This window comes from Durio zibethinus, chromosome 25 (assembly GCF_047325235.1).
Source record: "Durio zibethinus cultivar Kanyao isolate XHJ-2024 chromosome 25, ASM4732523v1, whole genome shotgun sequence".
Taxonomy (NCBI): Eukaryota; Viridiplantae; Streptophyta; class Magnoliopsida; order Malvales; family Malvaceae; genus Durio; species Durio zibethinus.
Window position 1 is genome coordinate 477,097 of NC_143186.1, and position 11,072 is coordinate 488,168.

The window sequence follows — 11,072 nt, forward strand, 5'->3', positions numbered from 1 at the left end:
ATTTATTTTTTTAAAATTTAATAAAAAAATACTAAAACAAAACACATAAAAATAAATAAACAAAATGCTAAAAAAACCTAAAAAAAATGCTAGAAAAAAAACAAAATAGCTCGGTTGGAGTGGTTTAGAACAGCTCGGTTGCAGACACAAGAAGCGGCTAGAAGGCGCGGCTCGGGAGTATGGCTCAACTACTGACAAAGACTGGAAAAAGTCGTTGGAATATGGAATTTTTTAGATTTTTTTCAAAAAAAAAAATTTTAAACCCTAAAAAATGTAAAATTTTCTTGACTGCTTTCTCTGATTTCTACCTATCTTTCTAATTTTTGTGTGTGTTTGTGTGATCTATGTGGGCATGTATTTATAGGGTTCTGAATCTAAGAACTTGAACCCAGAAAGGAATCCCAATTTCTTTTGAATTCCAACCTTAAACCCTACTCCAACTTTACAAACCAATTCTAACAATTTCACATAAACTCAACTACCTGTTTTTCTATTTTTTTTTTCATTTTTCATTTTTTTATTAGCAAAAATAAAAAAGTAGACCCCTGGGCATATTGGGGTGTTTACATAAACTTAAAAGTAAATAACATTTTTGATAATAGAATTAATAGGGGAACATAAAGGTGATCACCGTGAGAATTCTTAGGTGAGGAATTTTTTCAAATAAATTTTATCAAGATTATTGAGAGGGTTTTTTTTTTTTTTTTTGGAAAATTTTCAATATATGGAAATTTCTTTATTTTTACAAAATAAATTTAACTAATAAATCGAGTCTTGATGATGGAATTAAAAAGGGAACACGAAGGTGATCACCTTGAGAACTCTTAGGTGAGTAATTTTTCAAATTAATTTTATCAAGATTACTAGGAGGATTTTTTGGAATTTTCCAATAAATAAGTAGTTGTAAAATAAAATTTTGATTAACTAATAAAATAACAAAGATAGATAAATAAGACCATTAAATTAAGACTAATGTTAGGATAATATAAGATTAATTGGTATTGTGTTTTGGATGAGTGTTATGGGTTGCTAAAACGTTCTCTACACGTAATCGAACTCTCGAACCTAGTCTAAGATATAGATCAGAATATATTCTTTTAAAAACCTTTAGTCAAGCTTACGATCTTTTTAAAAAAATAAATTAATTAGATGACCAATCATATCTAGTTAAAAAAGAGTAGTGGTGACTCCACGTTTGTGTTTAATGATTGAGTTTTAATATGTGTATATTACGACAGTTTGACGATTCCATTAGAAACTTCGAGAGTCAATCCAATAATTGATTTTGTATTATCCAAACCTTTACAAATTTAATGGTTTTACTTTTTTTTCCTTCCATTTATCTTTTTTATTTGTATTCTTTTATTTTAAGTTTGGTAGCAATTAATGGTCTTCTTTGCACACACTATCTATGCATGTATGCATGAGTTCTATAACTAAGTTCCATCCCTTTATGAGGAAGTAAAGAACCTAAGTTTTTGTTAGATTTCATGCCTTTGCATAGACTAGAAAAAATGGTTGCAGCCTATGATAAGTTAGAATTGAGGTGCCTTACTAGTCCATCATGGACAACAATGAGAAACAATTTAAGAACCTTTTAGATTGTGAAACATCCTAACCAAGCATATAGTGGACTTAGTGAACTCAACTTCAAGCTATATCGATCCTTTTTCTGGAACATGTTTTTTGTTAATCCCATATTTGTTGATTTTTTGTTATTTAGATAACTTTTGTAATTTAAATTTGTAAAAATAGTTTTTCAAAAAGAGAGAGTTTTTTTTTTACCTAAAAAAAAAAAGATTTTGAGTTGAAATTTTTTTTCATCACATGATATTGTTTCATTACATACATGCATTTGTTCATACATCATCCACATAAACACTTTCGTGCAAGCATTATTTCACTTGTTTATGTATAAAAAAAATGTGAATGTATAACATCAATCAGGGGCAATATGCCTTTTTTAGGTCTAATTTAATTGAAAATGAATCTTGTTTTTCATTATATACATTATTTCATTTGCTCTCTTCAATTTTGTTTGAATATGAATTATTATTATTATTATTATTATTATGTATTGGATACAAGTGTTTGCACATATATATATATATATATTTTCTTTTATGAAAACATTTTTTTATGTACATTGTTTCATTTGTTTAGGGCAATGTTTACTATCTTTACTTTGAACATAATTTTAACCATTGTTTGGCATACATGTAATTGTGTATGCATATTTTCATCCATGTAAATATTTCTATTTGTATATCATCTCATTTGTTTAGGGTAGCTTTTGCTCTTTTTACAATTGCACATAGTTTAATTGGAAATGAATTTTTGCATTGCATTGATGCTTTTGTACATACATTTGTTTATCCATGTAAACATCTTTGCATATGCATTTTGGGGCAATTTTGTTTTCTTCATTCTTGTACATAGTGTAATTGAAAATGAATTCTCCTTTTTTGTTATGTATTGCATACATGTAGTTGTACATAAATTTTCATCTGTATAAACATTTTTATTTATATTAGTTCATTTGTTTAGGACAATCTTTGCTGTCTTTAGTTTTCTACATTGTTTAGTTGAAAATGAACTCTTCTTTTAATTTAAAAATCTTTTTAAACATTACAACATGTTGCTATGACTTGAAGGGACTTGTAAATATTGAAAATTCTTTTCTTTCATCTTTCGAATTGTTTGACAATGGAAATCTACATGACTTTTTTCCACGATTGAAAAAAATGTTTTTTTTAAGAGAAGAAAATTACTATGATAAAAATACTAAGAGAATTGGTGATAATTGTCAAGAGTGAATATCCTAGTTGTTTCACTAGCAATCTTATGTTGAGAACCATAACATCCCAAAAGATTGAATTCCCAATTTTCATAAGCCATATTTTCACTTGACCAAGAGAATTATCTTCATTAAGGCTATAAGCAATAAAAAAAACATATGAATTTGCAAAATCATTTTGAAATTTCTTTGAAAGCCATTACATCATGCATTGTTTAGAAGATCTTGAATTGTGGTAATTTTATAAGTGTTAAGGCTATTCCAAGCACATCATTACCCAAGTTCCTTCAAAAAGTTCAATCTCTTCAATCTTTTTCTTGGAGCAATTTACCAAAAAGGCTATACTTTCTTAATACTCTTGACCAATATCTTAACATTTGTTACATTCTATCTCTTTCAGTTATTTCCTCAAAGTTGTTCTTTGCCCACATCTTGAGGTAAATATAACCAAAGAGCCAAAATTATCAAATGTCCACATTATCTTGTGTTTCAACATTTTGATGTTTGACATTCGTGGTCATTGAATGGAGATTGCATGAGCAACCTAATTGGATTTGAAAATGGCGATTGTTGCATTGGGCCTTCGTTTGATTAGAAAGTTGAGATAGTGCATTCTTAGCATGCATTGAAAAAAAACAAGAAAAAATATATAAGGAAAAATGAAAGAAAATAGTTGATTGTAACATCATGCATGTGAAGCATTCAAATGAATCCAAATCAAAGAGAAAAGAAAGTTCTCTCAAGAATTGCTTTTCAATGAAAATATTTTCTTTAAATGAAAAATGATCATCTTTCGAATTCATTTCACAAAATAAGAAATTATCCATTTGCTTACCTTTTTTAAGCCTTTTTTTTTTCTAAATAATCCCTAACCCAAGATCACCTCTAACATTAGTGGGTAAGCTAAAAAAAAAAAAAATCTCATCAAGATGATATTGGATCATATGTTAAGGTCTAGGAAAGAATGCCTTATGTTAAAGGACAAGTTTGATGTATGTTCCAAAAATTTTGAACTTAGTTTACCGCAAAATGAACCCATGCAAGAAAGAAGAAAAGAAAGAGAAAAATAAGAAATAAAGGAAAAAGAGTGAAAAAGGAAATGAAAAGAAAAGAGAAAGAGAAAGAAAAGATGGACAAGCATCTTTTGATGAAAAGAAAAATGTCTGTATGAAATGAAATGATCTTTGATTTGATTATCTTTAAACACATTTTTTGGACCTGTATATCTTTTTTTTAAGAACTTTGAACCTTGGCGTGCACTACATCTTTTTAAAAGTCTATTTTGATCAAATATAGTGCTTAAATTGGAAAGCTTTTTCTTTGGGCAATCATTATCCTTATTTGGCTTTGAATAAATTTTGAGTTTTCAAATGCATAGTGGAATAACCAATACAAAAAAGTGAGAAAAAAAATGAAGCTTTAAGGTGAAAACCTGAAAGGGCAGTCTAGGGCAAGATTAAAATTATGAAAGCAACTCAAGAATCTCATGCATGATAAAGCATTAGAGGAAGGCATTTTGAACGAACCAATGAACATTGAAAACTTTTGAGAAATCTAAGAAGGTCAACTTTACTTTGAAAATTTATTTTGAAATTTAAACCTTTCTTCATCTTGTTTTTCCCAAAAATTTTAGGCTTACCACAATTAATCCTAACATTTGTTCAAATTCCACATATCTAGAAACTAAGTGAGTGCTAAAGTGAATTGTGCTTTAAATACAACTTTCATTTGTGAGCCTAGATGAATAAACATTGATTTGTCCTTTTTTCATTCAATGGCAAAGTCTTCTTTATTATGATCTTGATATGCCAAACCATTTTATCTTTTCGAAAAAATCAAGTTGTGATTTACCCTTTCATTATGGTTAGTAATCATTAGTTTTCAAGAGATTTTATTGCATGTTATTAAAAAGGAAATAAAATCTTATTCATTATGTCTTGATCATAGACAAATAATTATGTGGGGCAATAATCTATTGTCATTTAATAAGCTTATGATGGCAATATGAACATTTTGAAGAAAAGATTCTTTTGATTATTCTGAGTAATCATTGTTTCTATTTCTTTGAAAATTTTTTTTTAAATATTATAATTTGAATTGTTGTATTTATGAATTTTGATGGATGAAAGAAATATGATTTCTGAACTAATACAACAAGAATGACCTTTCTAGAGAAAGAAAATGCTTTATTTTGATAATTACATTTGCATCATCAGTTGAACCATGCATTTGCATCATTTAGTGAACATTTGAGTTATTGTTTTGAATATTGCGTTTGCATATTGTTAAAATCCTACATTTGCATCATTTGGTAAACATTTAAATATTATTTTGAATATTGCATTTGCATCATCATTTGAATCATGTATTTGCATCATTTTGTGAGTTTAAATCTTTGTTTAGAATTTGCATTTGCATTATTACTTGGATCATGCATTTGCATCATATAGTAAATTGTTTGGATCATACATTTGAATCATTTAACATTGATCATTGCATTTTCATTTTTGAAAAAGACATTTTTATTTCATCTTTGGAATGGGACATGTAGAATAGATATTTGTATTTCCATTTGGGAAGTATTTTGTAGTTGCATTAGTGAGATAAAATGTGTTGCATCTTGGATAAAAGGCATTTACATTCATATCATTTTTAGGATATGACATTAGCATTCTTGTAAGCTTTGAGATAAAGAAAAAATGAGAGATATTAGAAGGAAATATTGAGATTCTTTGAAAAGATAAAAAGTTTAAGGGCAGTTTAGCTGGCATATGATAAGATTTTAAAGCCTAGTTTAGTGGGGCCATTGTATAAGATTTAAGTGCTACTATGTTGGCACATGAAAAGAAAATGTTATGATTTTTTTTTTTAAAGTTTATGGAGCCTTTATTCAAAAAAGCTTTTTTAAAGATAATCATGACTTGTAAAACCTCAAAGCATAATCTCAATGACCTTTGAGGTTGGTTTGTAAAACTTCTAGGCATAATCTCTAAAGACCTCGAGGAATAATTGGTAAGACCTTAAGGCATAGTCACAAAGGCCTTGAGGTGTAATCTTTAAAACTTTCAGGTATTATTTTTAAGATATTTGATTCCATTTTTTGACTTCACCTTAGTCTAAGTCATTTCTTTTTTTGACTACCATTCAGTCTAAGTCATTACATTTTTAGACTTCCGTTCAGTCCAAGTCATTGCATTTTAAGACTTTGGCTCAGTCTAGGCCATTTCATTTTTAGACTTTGGTTTAGTCTAGATCATTGCATTTTCAAACTTTGGCTTAGTCCAAATGCTTGCAATTTTTTACTTCAGTTTAGTCTAGGTTATTTTATTTTTGGACTTCGACTTAGTCCAGGTCATTTCATTTTGGACTTAAGCTCAGTCTAAATCATTTCATTTTTAGATTTTGGCTTAGTCCCTGAAGGGAATTATGCATCATCATACATAGTTAAAGTAGCGAAATTTTAAAATTTTTAATTCCCTAAAGCCATGATCAATTAAAAAGATCATACAAAAATACCACACATACATATACGTATGGGTTTTGACTAAAGGAGTTTACCATTTTTGACAAATTTGTTTTGTTTCAAGCTATTAATCTCCCAAGTTATTTCCAAGCCACAAAGCTACCTAAACATGTAGCCTTTTGATTGTTGCTTTTCATATAGAGACTGCAAATGCATAGATCAAGTAATAAAGTGGAGTATTTTAAGTATCGTTTTCTTAGGGATTATAAAAAATAATATTAGGTTGCTCACAATTACGAAAGGCAAAAAGTTGAGATCTTATATTTAAACAAACAAATATTTAGGGTTTTAGGATTATACAAATCAAGTAAAGATTAATGGTAATGTATGGTAAGGTTCTTAACTTCATTAACTGTCACTTGGAAAGTAAAAGATTAATGCCAACAACTATTTATTTATTGTTAAATATTTAACAAATGCGTATTTTTAATATTTAATTAGTAAACAAAAGAAATATGTATGCTTGTATCTCACTTTTTTTTTTACTTGGTTAGGTTGTGGTACAATTTTTTATTTTTAAAGATTGTAAATTAGTTGAATTTTTATTTTTATATTATTTTGTAAAATTTTGTTGTGTTTTTGTCTAAAAAGCTTTATAATTAAGAAATTTTATTAAAAATTATTAATTTCTAACAAAAATATTTCTTTATCTTGTGTTCGATCAATTTAATAACTTCAGGAGTTAATTTCTTCACTGATACATCTCATTTGTTGCATGATTTAATAATTTCATATTTTACTTTTTATTATTTATTCTCCCACAATTGACCAACACAATTAATTATAGAAGACAAAAATCGAAAAGGAAATATTTCGCTGGATACGTGTCTACAATAAATGCATACATTTAAACCAAGGATATTAATATAATATAGATAATATTTTGATTTTCTTTAAAAAAATCTATATGTTTGTCATAATAAATAAGTTTGAAAACTTGATCATTAGATATAAATATAAGGTCACTATCAATCTTTTAAACTAGATGTGATTGGTCACCTAATGAATCTATTTTTTTAAAAGGTCCTAAACTTGACTAAAGGTTTTTTTTTTTTTTTTTAAGTTATCTACATCTCAAAATTAGATTCGAGATTTTGTAACATGTAATAAAGGTTTTAGCACTTCACAACGCTCATCCAAAAAACAGTACCAATTAATTTTATATTATCCTAACGTTAATCTTAATTTAATAGTCATATTTATTTTATCTTTATTGTTTTATTAGTTAACCTAAGTTTTATTTTACACCAATTTATTTATTCAAAAATTCCAAAAAATCCTCCCAATAATCTTGGCAAAATTAATTCAAAAAATTCTTTACTTAAAAATTCTCAAGATGATCACTTCGTATTCCTTTCTTAATTCTACCATCAAGACTTGATTTTCAACTTTAATTTAGTTAAATTTATTTTTAACAAATAAATTAAATTCCCTATATTTAAAGTTTTTCAAAAATCCTCCCAATAATTTGGGTAAATTTTATTGGGAAAAATTTATTACCTAAGAATTTTCAAGGCGATCATCTTCATGTTTACCTCTTAATTCCATCATCATCTGAAATTTTATTTGTTTATAAATTTAAATATATTTTAATTGTAGAAAAGTTAATAATTTATACTTTTCAGGTGTGAAAAATAAAATAAATAAACAAAAATATATGCATAAAGAAACAAACAAATAATAAAATATGATACCCGAAACTTGAAATTTCTAGCAATAATCAAATAATCAAAATAAAAGACCAATGATTTTAAGACTTGCACCTTGGATTCCATGCAAAACAAGCAACACATAATTCAAAAGTAATCATTGACCCTTTTTTTTAATTTTTTTTGTTTCTTTAAAATAAGCAGGTGCCACTTTTTGTATCTTTCCCCTCACCAATTTAGATTTTCCAAAAAATCTTCAAAGAATTAAGATCGAAACCCCAAAACATAACCCCACAATCAAGCACACCTAGAAATCAAATATAACTACTCTTAAAAACTTTTACAACTTTGCCTTTTTTGCATATCAATTCTTATTGGTTCTTATGTGTGCTTGTATGGTTTTTTTAAAATAGGGACCTAATCTTAAGAACTTTTTTTTATTTACTTTCACAAGGATTTGGGCTTTAGAGTTTGACTCTAATCTTATTCGGATTTGTCCAACAAATCAAGTCAAATACATTATACATTTAATTAAGTTTTAATCCCAACCAAAACTGTAACAAGGCTTTTAATTCCAACATTATTTAAAATTTTAATCCTTTTTCAAACCCAATACCTTCCTTTTGTAATTTCAGGATCGCTTTTTTTCTTTTTTTTTAAAATAAACAAAATACAATGAAAAATAATGAGAAATAAATAAAATAAAAGTTTGAAAATAATTAAATATAATTAAAACCTTAAACTAAATGAGGTACTTGCAGTTACCCCTTTTTAAGCATTCTCTATTAAATAGAAATTGTGTAAAAACATAAACAACCATTATGTTTGAGTCCTAATCTACCCAAATAGATTTTTTTTTAAAGCTCATTTAAACAAAGGCTTAATAACTTTTGAAAAATTCAAAAGGCTTATCTAAATAGAGGCAATGTAACTTTAAAATTTGAAAAAAATCCTCTAACTAAAGGTCATAAACTTATAAATTCTAGAAAAGTTCCTCTAACTAGATGTGATGACACTTTAAAATTTGAAAAACTCATCTAACCAGAGGTAATGAAACTTAAAATTTGGAAATGCTCCTCTAACCAAAGGTAACGCAACTTTAAAATTTGAAAAAGCTCCTCTAACTAAAGGTAATGTAACTTTTAAATTAGGAAAAACTCCTTAACCATAGGCATTGAAACTTTAAAATGTGAAAAAGCTTTTTTAATCAGAGGTTATGAAACTTTTAAATTTTAGGAAAAGCTCCTCTAACTAGAGGCAATGAAACTTAACATTTGAAATAGTTCATCTAACTAGAGGTAATATAACTTTAAAAATTAGAAAAGCTTTTCTAACCAAAGGAATGAAACTTTTAAAATTTAAAAAATTTTGCTTGAAGTTATATTTGGACTGTTGGTATTTGTTTTTCAAGTTGAATCATATTTGGCTAAAACATTGTCATATTTGTGATATTTTGATATTAGATATCTTATAAAGGTCTTGATTATTTATCATTAAGCTTGTTCACATGTACTTTATAATTGATGATTATAGATAAAGACCTCACAATATAAATAAAGCTTTACAAGGGAATTACAATGAGATTGTAATTATGAGATCATCATTGCATAAAAGTTCTATATTCTAAAATAGTTCTTGTTTGATGCTTTTTCACTAAGAGGACATTAACAAAAGTTGTAGAGACTAGCACATGGTTATACTCTTACTTATGAAGTAAGCAATTGATCTCGTAACTTTTAGTTTAGGTAAACATGAGATAACATATGGGTGCTTATTACAAGAACAAGTTCACTGAACATGACCCAAGATGAGAATACTATATGGTAATTCACATAGCATCTATAGCTACATTCTCGTATGATGATTGTATTAGTGATTGTTTGTCTTTATGATCTATTATGATGAATGTTGTACTTTGACTTATGGTTCTAACCAAGAATGCTCTATTCAAGGATTCTTGGGTACAATATGAGGCATATGAAGTTACATGAAGTAATCAAGATGGGATTCATCACCTTGTGTGAGTAAAAGAGTATCTCAATTAGTCTTGATTGAATTAACTTGAGAAATCTTTGGTCAAAGTGGAATAAGAGTTTATAATTGTTCTAGAGCTTATTTGTGAATTAATGTCGAGGATAAGATTTAACATGGTTGAACAAGATTGAGTAGACACTAAACTATACTAAATGTTCAAGCCAATATAGTAAGTGATGAAAGGATATTAATTATACATTATCATTCACGGATAGGTTGTTAAGCCATATTGATTTTTTTTTAGCAATTGGAGGTTATGACAATGTAATTAGCATTGATCATGATCTATACAAATAAGATTGGCTAATTAGAGAATTAGTGATGAAGTCAAAAGATTTGATTTATCCATAGTCGAATGTAAAGGCTCAATGCTTATGTTTATTGCCTACATGTTAAAGACCATAATGAGTCATACACAATAAGACAATTGTGAGAGATTAAAATTGGGACAAATTAAGTTAGACTTTATTTGTCTTTAGTAAGACCAAAAGATAGAGGAAATGAAACAAGAGGGAGAAACTTTCCTTATCAAATATATTCAGCTAGCATAGGGATTAATTTGGAATTATACAACTCATGCACTAACCTAGTTTGCCTTAATATCCCTCTATAAAAGAACATGAGCCACCCCCTCTTTTAACACACAAGACATATTAGATACAAAAATAAGCTAAGAACAACTCAAAAGTAAAAACTTGAGAAAAAACAAGAGGCTTTAGAAAACATTCCCTAGCTAAAGTGTAGTTTGTGTTCTTCCCAAATTTAGACAAGTTTCTTTCACAAGAGTCCATATAGATCACCATTAAAGTTTGCACTTTAGATAGCTTTATGGTTTGGAAACAACTTGGGAAATCACTAGCTTGAAGCAAAATGAATTCGGCAAAAAAGGTAAACTTCCTTGGTTGAAACCTATGTGAATCTATACGTATGGTATGTTTGTATGATTTTGTTGCAAGATTTTGGCTTTAGGGAATTAAAAATTTTAAAATTCTACTACTTTAACTCTTTATGATGATGCATAATTCCTATCAAGTGGTATCAGAACATTGTTAATATAGATTATATAACT